This window comes from Octopus bimaculoides, chromosome 9, assembly GCF_001194135.2.
Source record: "Octopus bimaculoides isolate UCB-OBI-ISO-001 chromosome 9, ASM119413v2, whole genome shotgun sequence".
Taxonomy (NCBI): domain Eukaryota; kingdom Metazoa; phylum Mollusca; class Cephalopoda; order Octopoda; family Octopodidae; genus Octopus; species Octopus bimaculoides.
In genome coordinates, this window is record NC_068989.1 from 20,242,974 (window position 1) to 20,250,319 (window position 7,346).

A 7,346-nucleotide genomic window follows, 5' to 3' on the forward strand; every position below is an offset into this window, starting at 1 on the left:
ATATTTGATCCTTTATATTGAACACTCAATATTTCATCTACATTCAATACTTTATTTCATGGTGCCATCCATTTTTATTTTATTTTATTTTATTTTATATTATATATTGTATATTATATTATATATTGTATATTCCATATTCTATACCCCACATTGGTTCTGCAGGAATATAAATAAAACATAAAAAACAGACAGTGTTGGAACTCTTTTAAACAAAATAATATATTCCTCTATACACAATCATACAAAAAAAAACACCCTTTTTTGTATTTATTTTCACTCGCATATATATATATATATATATATATACATGTATATGAGCATATATGTCCTCAAGCCTGTATATAAGCATGTGATTGACCGAGTATACCGGTATATATGTGTGTGTATATGTATGTATGTCTGTCTGTATGTATGTATGGACATGTATATGGGAATGTACACGCATGTATGGATGTATTCGTATATGCATAACAGTTCTCTGTATGTATATTTATGTACATGTATATATGTGTGTATGTATGTATATATCTATATGTGTGTCTTTGTATGTATAAATGTGTGTATATGTACATATGGTTGTATGGGTATATATGCGCATAAGCATATGTATATTGGTATGTAGACACATATGAATTTGAATGTACATATTTCCATATATTTGTTGTCAATCTATTTACGTTTTGTTTATCCAAAAAGAAAAAAAAATATGTACGCCTACATTTTTCCATTAATCATTGTCTCCTCTGCATCACATCAAACTTATGTAGCTCTCTCTTTTAGTTAGTTTTTTTTCGTATCTATGATAACTTACTCAGCAATAATACAAACAATTTTTCGATATTAACTATCGAAATAAACCTTTCTTGTTTATACCGCTTTATAGACTATTATCTAAGTTAATATTTGATAACGTTAGTAAAATCCCCTTTATTTTGAATTTGTTATACCTTATTACTCGAATAGTATCTGTTCCTAAATTTTCTTTAAGACATTCCAATACTGTGACTAGATAATTAATTTCAGCATATGACACTTACTTTTGTCTATGAATATTAGACCTATTATTTACAATAAATACTTGAATTATTAATTTCATAAACCCAAAATTATTACTGGTTACAATTAAACATTTTTTCAAATAATTTCTTAAGCCGAAAGGATAATTGATGGTTAAGTAAAAACTAACTTTTGTATTTGAAAATTCTTTCACTTCCTTATTTGGATTTTTTCATCGTAAACACATATACAGCTTAACAAGTTGATACAATTCATTCTCGGAGTTTTAAATAGACACACATACAGAAAGTCATAGAGAGAATGTCACTTTTGTAATATTACATATATTAGCACCCAATTATATATATTTTTAGTCTTGTTTAAAATAGGCATGACTTCAAGAACGAACACATTATTACAATATAATTACTAAGAGAAAATCTATGTACTTCTAACGCCTTTTTTAGTTTTCATACCAGCTAACGACGTGTACAAATTTGACTATTCCGATTTTGTATTATGAATATCTGAGTCTTTTTGTAGGAAGCAAACTATAATCCATTTTAACATCTAATCCCCTCCATTACATAAATATGAATATATTTGTTGAAACAAATGCAAAATAAAACGTCAAAATTAGAAGCAATAGCTGCCAAACTAGGACTGGAAGTCAACCGCGACAAATCAAAAATTATGCGCGTTAATGAAGAAAACAGCGAACGTATTAAACTAGAAACCGGTGAACTAGAGGATGTAGCCGAGTTTACGTATTTAAGTAGTAAGATAACGTTCTCAGGCGGCACCGACGAAGATATTAAGACGAGAATAAGTAAGGCAAGGACCGCTTTCCACCTGTTAAAAAAGTATGGAGCGCAAGTGTAATTTCAATAAAGAACAAAATAAGAATTTTTAACACTAACGTAAAAGCGGTGTTATTGTATGGGGCTGAGACATGGCGAACAACAGTTAAGTCAAATAAGCAAATACAATCATTCATCAACAGGAGCTTGCGTAGTATACTTAAAATCAGATGGCCAGAACACATAAGCAATATGGAGCTATAGCAAAGAACGAATCAAGTTCCAATTAGAGAACAAATATTTAAGAGAAAGTGGAAGTGGATTGGTAGCACAATTAGAAAGGACACACCAAATGCAGCGAAAAGCGCTTTACAGTGGAATCCAGATGGATATAGAAAGAGGGGTAGGCCTAAGAACTCGTGGCGTAGATCAACACAAAAGAACTAGAGAAAGGAAGACATTCATGGCAGAGTATAAGTACACAAGCGAGAAATTATGCGACATGGAATTCAATTATAAGTGGCCTATACTCCGCGTTGGAGGGTTAAAGGCAAGAAAAAAAATTGTTGAACTGTGTTTAATAAGTTAAATCATATACTGATTACTTCTATATAAGTTATCATACCTATACAAAATTTCATTAGTAAATTCAATTGTAATGTATGAAGAAACATCGTTAGAAATCTTTAGAAATTACTCCAATTAAAGGACGAAATCACATTCATCCATTAAAAAAATATATCTAAAAGTATATATAACACACACACACACATACACACACACACACTCACATGTATGTATGTATGTATGTATGTATGTATGTATATATGTATGTATGTATGTAGGTATGTATGTATGTATTCATAAGGCACATATTGGTATCTATCGTAATGCCCATTTTCTTTACAATAAATATTGTTAAAAGTATTTAAATATTTCATAACATAATTTGAAAAAATATCTAGAATATCTAAATACAGAAAGTAATATCAATAATAATAGGGAAATGTATTGTACGAAAATTATAAAACATTTACAGAACTTCAGTATATACAATGTTTTAAACTTTTTTCTTTGGAGCATATACAGCATATACACCTTAAAATTTCAAACAAATTTATTTTGATATGGGGTAGGACCGCCTTTTGCTGTAATTACAGTTTGAATTCTATGAGGTATGGACTCGTACAAAGTTTGAATAGTTTCCAAAGGAATTTTTGTCCATTCTTCAGCTAAAGTCAGTTCTTGTAGTGATGATGGTGGAGGATATCGACTGCTTAATTATTTTTCTAAAATGCACCATAAATGTTCAATAATATTGAGATCTGGTGACTGTTGTGGCCAGATAAGATGTTCAACTTGACTAGAATGCTCCTCATGCCATTCAGTAACAACTTTAGTTGTGTGAATTGGTGCATTATCATCCTGAAAGATTGTGTTTCCCTCTGGAAGCAGTTCTGCAACCATAGGATGAATTTGATCAGATAAAATGCTTAAATCATCTTGATTATTAATTCTGCCATGAAGGGAAACCATTGGGTCGGTGGATTTCCAAGATATAGGCACCCCCCACCAGATCATCACAGATCCTCCTCCATGTTTAACAGTTGGAAGAAGGCAGTCTGGATCAAATGCTTCTTTTGGCTGTCTCCACACGTATACTCGGCCGGTGGTCGGAGATAAGGTGAAGGATGACTCGTCCGAGAAAATAACATTCTTCCACGGCTCTAGGGACCAATTCTGTAGGTTTTAACTCCACTCTAAATGCTTTGCAACGTTTGCTTTTGAAAGTAGTGGTTTTCTGATTGCAGCCCTCCCGTGAAATCCGGCTTTGTGCAGTTCCCGGCGAACAGGTTTTGTGGAAACTAGGTTCTCGAGGTGGTCATTAAGATCTGCAGTAATTTTGGGAGCTGTACTGTTGTGATCCTTTCTAACAAGTCGCGTAAGAGTCAGACGGTCCCTATCTGAATGATTTGGTTTTCTTCCGGAGTTTTATTTCGACGAGGAGGTGTTTATGCACGGCCAGTTATACATCGCTATGAGCAGAGCAACGGACTCCAGTAATTTGAAATTTAGTGTCGACCAAACAGAAAATATCGTCTACAAAGAAGTTTTGTAATCATATTGATATTATCGAAAGGAATATAATTCATAATTCAAATAAGGAAATTTCTGAACTTTGAATGTATAAGAGTATAAACAAGTGTAAAGTAGTGTAAACAACTAAAATGAAAGCATATCTAAATAACATTTTTTTCTTAATACCTTTTATGTAGTGGTCGAAGGAAGATTTGGCTTTCGTTAGGAGTAGTCCACATAACCATTCATGATACAAAGGCTAGGAGGCTATTTCAGTTCGGGAATGAATCGTCATTACATGTCACTTAGTCGCAAACATATGTCATATAGCTGCAATAGAATGCTGTATCACCAACAATAATGTGATTTCTCTAAGACATCACCCAATAATCTATCAAGTCCATTTACACATTTCTCAATACATACTGCTGTTATGACTTACCTCCCTCATTTTATACCTCCATCGTAGACGGGTAGATTTGCTAGTGAATTGGAATTTCAAACAAAAGAGAGAAAGAATAGGAAAGAGAGAGAGAGAGAGAGGCAGAGAGGGACATAGAAAGAGGGGGAGAGAGAGTAAAATGTGTTGTAAGCGTTATGTGACCGAAAGAGCAGCTGAAATAATTGCATTTATATAGATTTTTTATGATACAAATTTCGACGTTTGTATTTTATAATTAATGAAGGTGAACATCTGAGTCAAGAGCTGTATATAAAATGTAAATAATGCTGTTTATAATTGTTAACTGATATATGAACACATCACATATTAAAGTTTAAGAAAACAACAACCTTTGTACAGATGTAATCTTTATGAGTTATATTGCAAAATTGACAATTCCAGTTAAAAAAGAGATTGTATCAGTTACCTGAGATTGAAGCTACAATTTTGTAAACAACTTTAGTAAGGTGTAGTCACATGAAATAGTGACAAACGAGTTGAATGACCTTAGGTCAATCGTTAGTAAAAAAAACATAGTGCTTTACTACATACAATTGAAATGAAGAGATTGATGTCATTTAAATGATTCGAATACGCTACGGACGTCGCTATGTGGTAAAAAATTTGCTTTCCTACTACATTACTCCGGGTTCAGTTCCACTGCAGGGTAACTTGGGCAAATGCCTTTACTTTAGCCTATGGCCGACGTAAGTCTTGTGAGTGGATTTAGTTGCTGGAAACTGGAAGAACCCCGTCCTGTATACAAACATACATATATACATACATACATACATACAAACATACATACATACATACATACATACATTCATACATACAACCCGTCTAGAGCAAAGTATAGCTGAACTTGGAATTTTAGGGAGAGAATGCAGATCCTTAATTCATAATCTATAAATGATCATGATATATGGGACTATAATAATCTGCAAGACCTTAAAATTTAAAGGATGACGGTTTAATTATAACTTTCCTTCACAACCTTGCTACCAAGTCGGTGGTGGTCAAAATTTACTCAAAATTAAAAAGACATACATACATACATACATACATACATACAAACATATATACATTGATACATACATACATATTTGTACCTATCATTATAGATGCATTGGGTTATGTATTTGCAAATTTACATTAAAACCAAGAAATACTAGGTTTTTCGAAGAAAGAACAAAAGAAAAAAAAACATATATATATATATATATACATATATGTGCGTGTCTGTGTTTCTGTTTGTCTCCCATCATCGCTTGACAACTGTTGTTAGTTTGTTTACGTCCACATAACTGAGCGGGTCAACAAATGAGACTGACAGAAAAAGTGCCAGGCTTTTAATAATAAGTACTAGGGTCGATTTGTTCGACTAAGCACTTCAGGGCTGTGCCCCAGTACGGATCCAGTCCAATGACTGAAGAAAGTAGAAGATAAAGAAGCATTACTTTTTATTTTGTTTTATTTTATTTCATTTCATTTTATTTTTATTTTATTAAATATTTATATTTTGAAAATTAGTAGTAAGAAAATGTAAAATTATAAATGGCGTCAAACACTTCGAGGGAACGTGAAATAATTCTTTTCCGGAACGATGGATTTTGAAGCAGACAGAGCTATAAAAATAGCTTGTAAATTATCTGTTAAAAACCCTTTGGATAGAAGAAATCGACGGCTGCCCGTGGTATTCGAACACATGTCCCTTGTAAACATGATAACGGCTCTACCTCTGGACCGAAGCATGCTTCGAATTTCTCAATCCATCTTGGAAACTTTAATCTTATCAGGCTTCGAATTTTGTACTCACTGTTATTTATAGCTTCATTTGCTTCAAGATCCACCGTTCCCCAAAACGAAACAAAAAAAAAATGTAATTATTGTATCTATGCAACATTACCTGATATTATCCACAGCTGAAAAAGTATATTCCTAGCATAAACTCTCATAAGGTAGGCAAGATTCTACTACATGACAACAACGTTCTACTACATATGGCAACAGCATCAACAGCGGCAGCGAAGCTGTCATTCCAACGACCATTATTAACAGCAATGGCAGCCACAACAACCGCAACAGTGGCATCAACAGCAGCAGCAACAGCAGCAGCAACACCAGCATTACGGCCGGGAATGGTTACCGCAACGACAACAACTACAGTGATATAGCCTGAACCACGCTCCGTAATAACAGCACCGTTAACAGTTCCAGTAACAGCGGCGGTCAACCCCATGCCCGGGGCCAACGGAAGATGCACCAGGCGTGTGAACACAGCCAGCAATCAGGTTCGGAGATATATCGGGTCGGCCGGAACTGCTTTTAAGCGGCACCTGTACAACCACAGGTCCTCTTTCAGGATTCCGGAAAGATGGCACGTCACGTCCCTGGCCAGCCATGAATGGTGGCTTAAGGATAATGGAACCCCCATACGAAATTAAATAGAGAATCACAGAGCGGCCAGAGCCCTACGTTAACGGGAACGGCTGACACAAGCTCTGCATAGCAAGCGAGCAAGAATAATCTAGGATAAATGCTAGAAGTCTGATTTAGAGCCCATGCCTCCATTTCAAGCGCTACCTCATACAAGTATGGGATTCCTCACCCGCTGATTAGAGCAGAAAAAGTTCTCGCAAACTGGAAACAGCCTAGGAGCTGAGATCCCCCTTTCGCTACTTAAGTCCATAAAATTTGCCATCTGAACTGGTCTAAGAGAGAGAACTCAGCCAAGCTTCAAACAGTGTTTTAACCTTTGTTTACATATTAACTAACTGTAACGGTTTTCTACCTCCAGTTTGAGAAAGGATATGCATCTGCCATTGAGCCTGACCTGCCGTCGATAAAGATGCGAAATCATTTGTCACTCTATGACCAGACATATATTCAACTGGTTGTAAATATCTATCTATCTATCTATCTATCTATCTATCTATCTATCTATCTATCTATCTATCTATCTATCTATCTATCTGTCTGTCTGTCTGTCTGTTATTTATTTATTTATTTATTTATTTATTTAT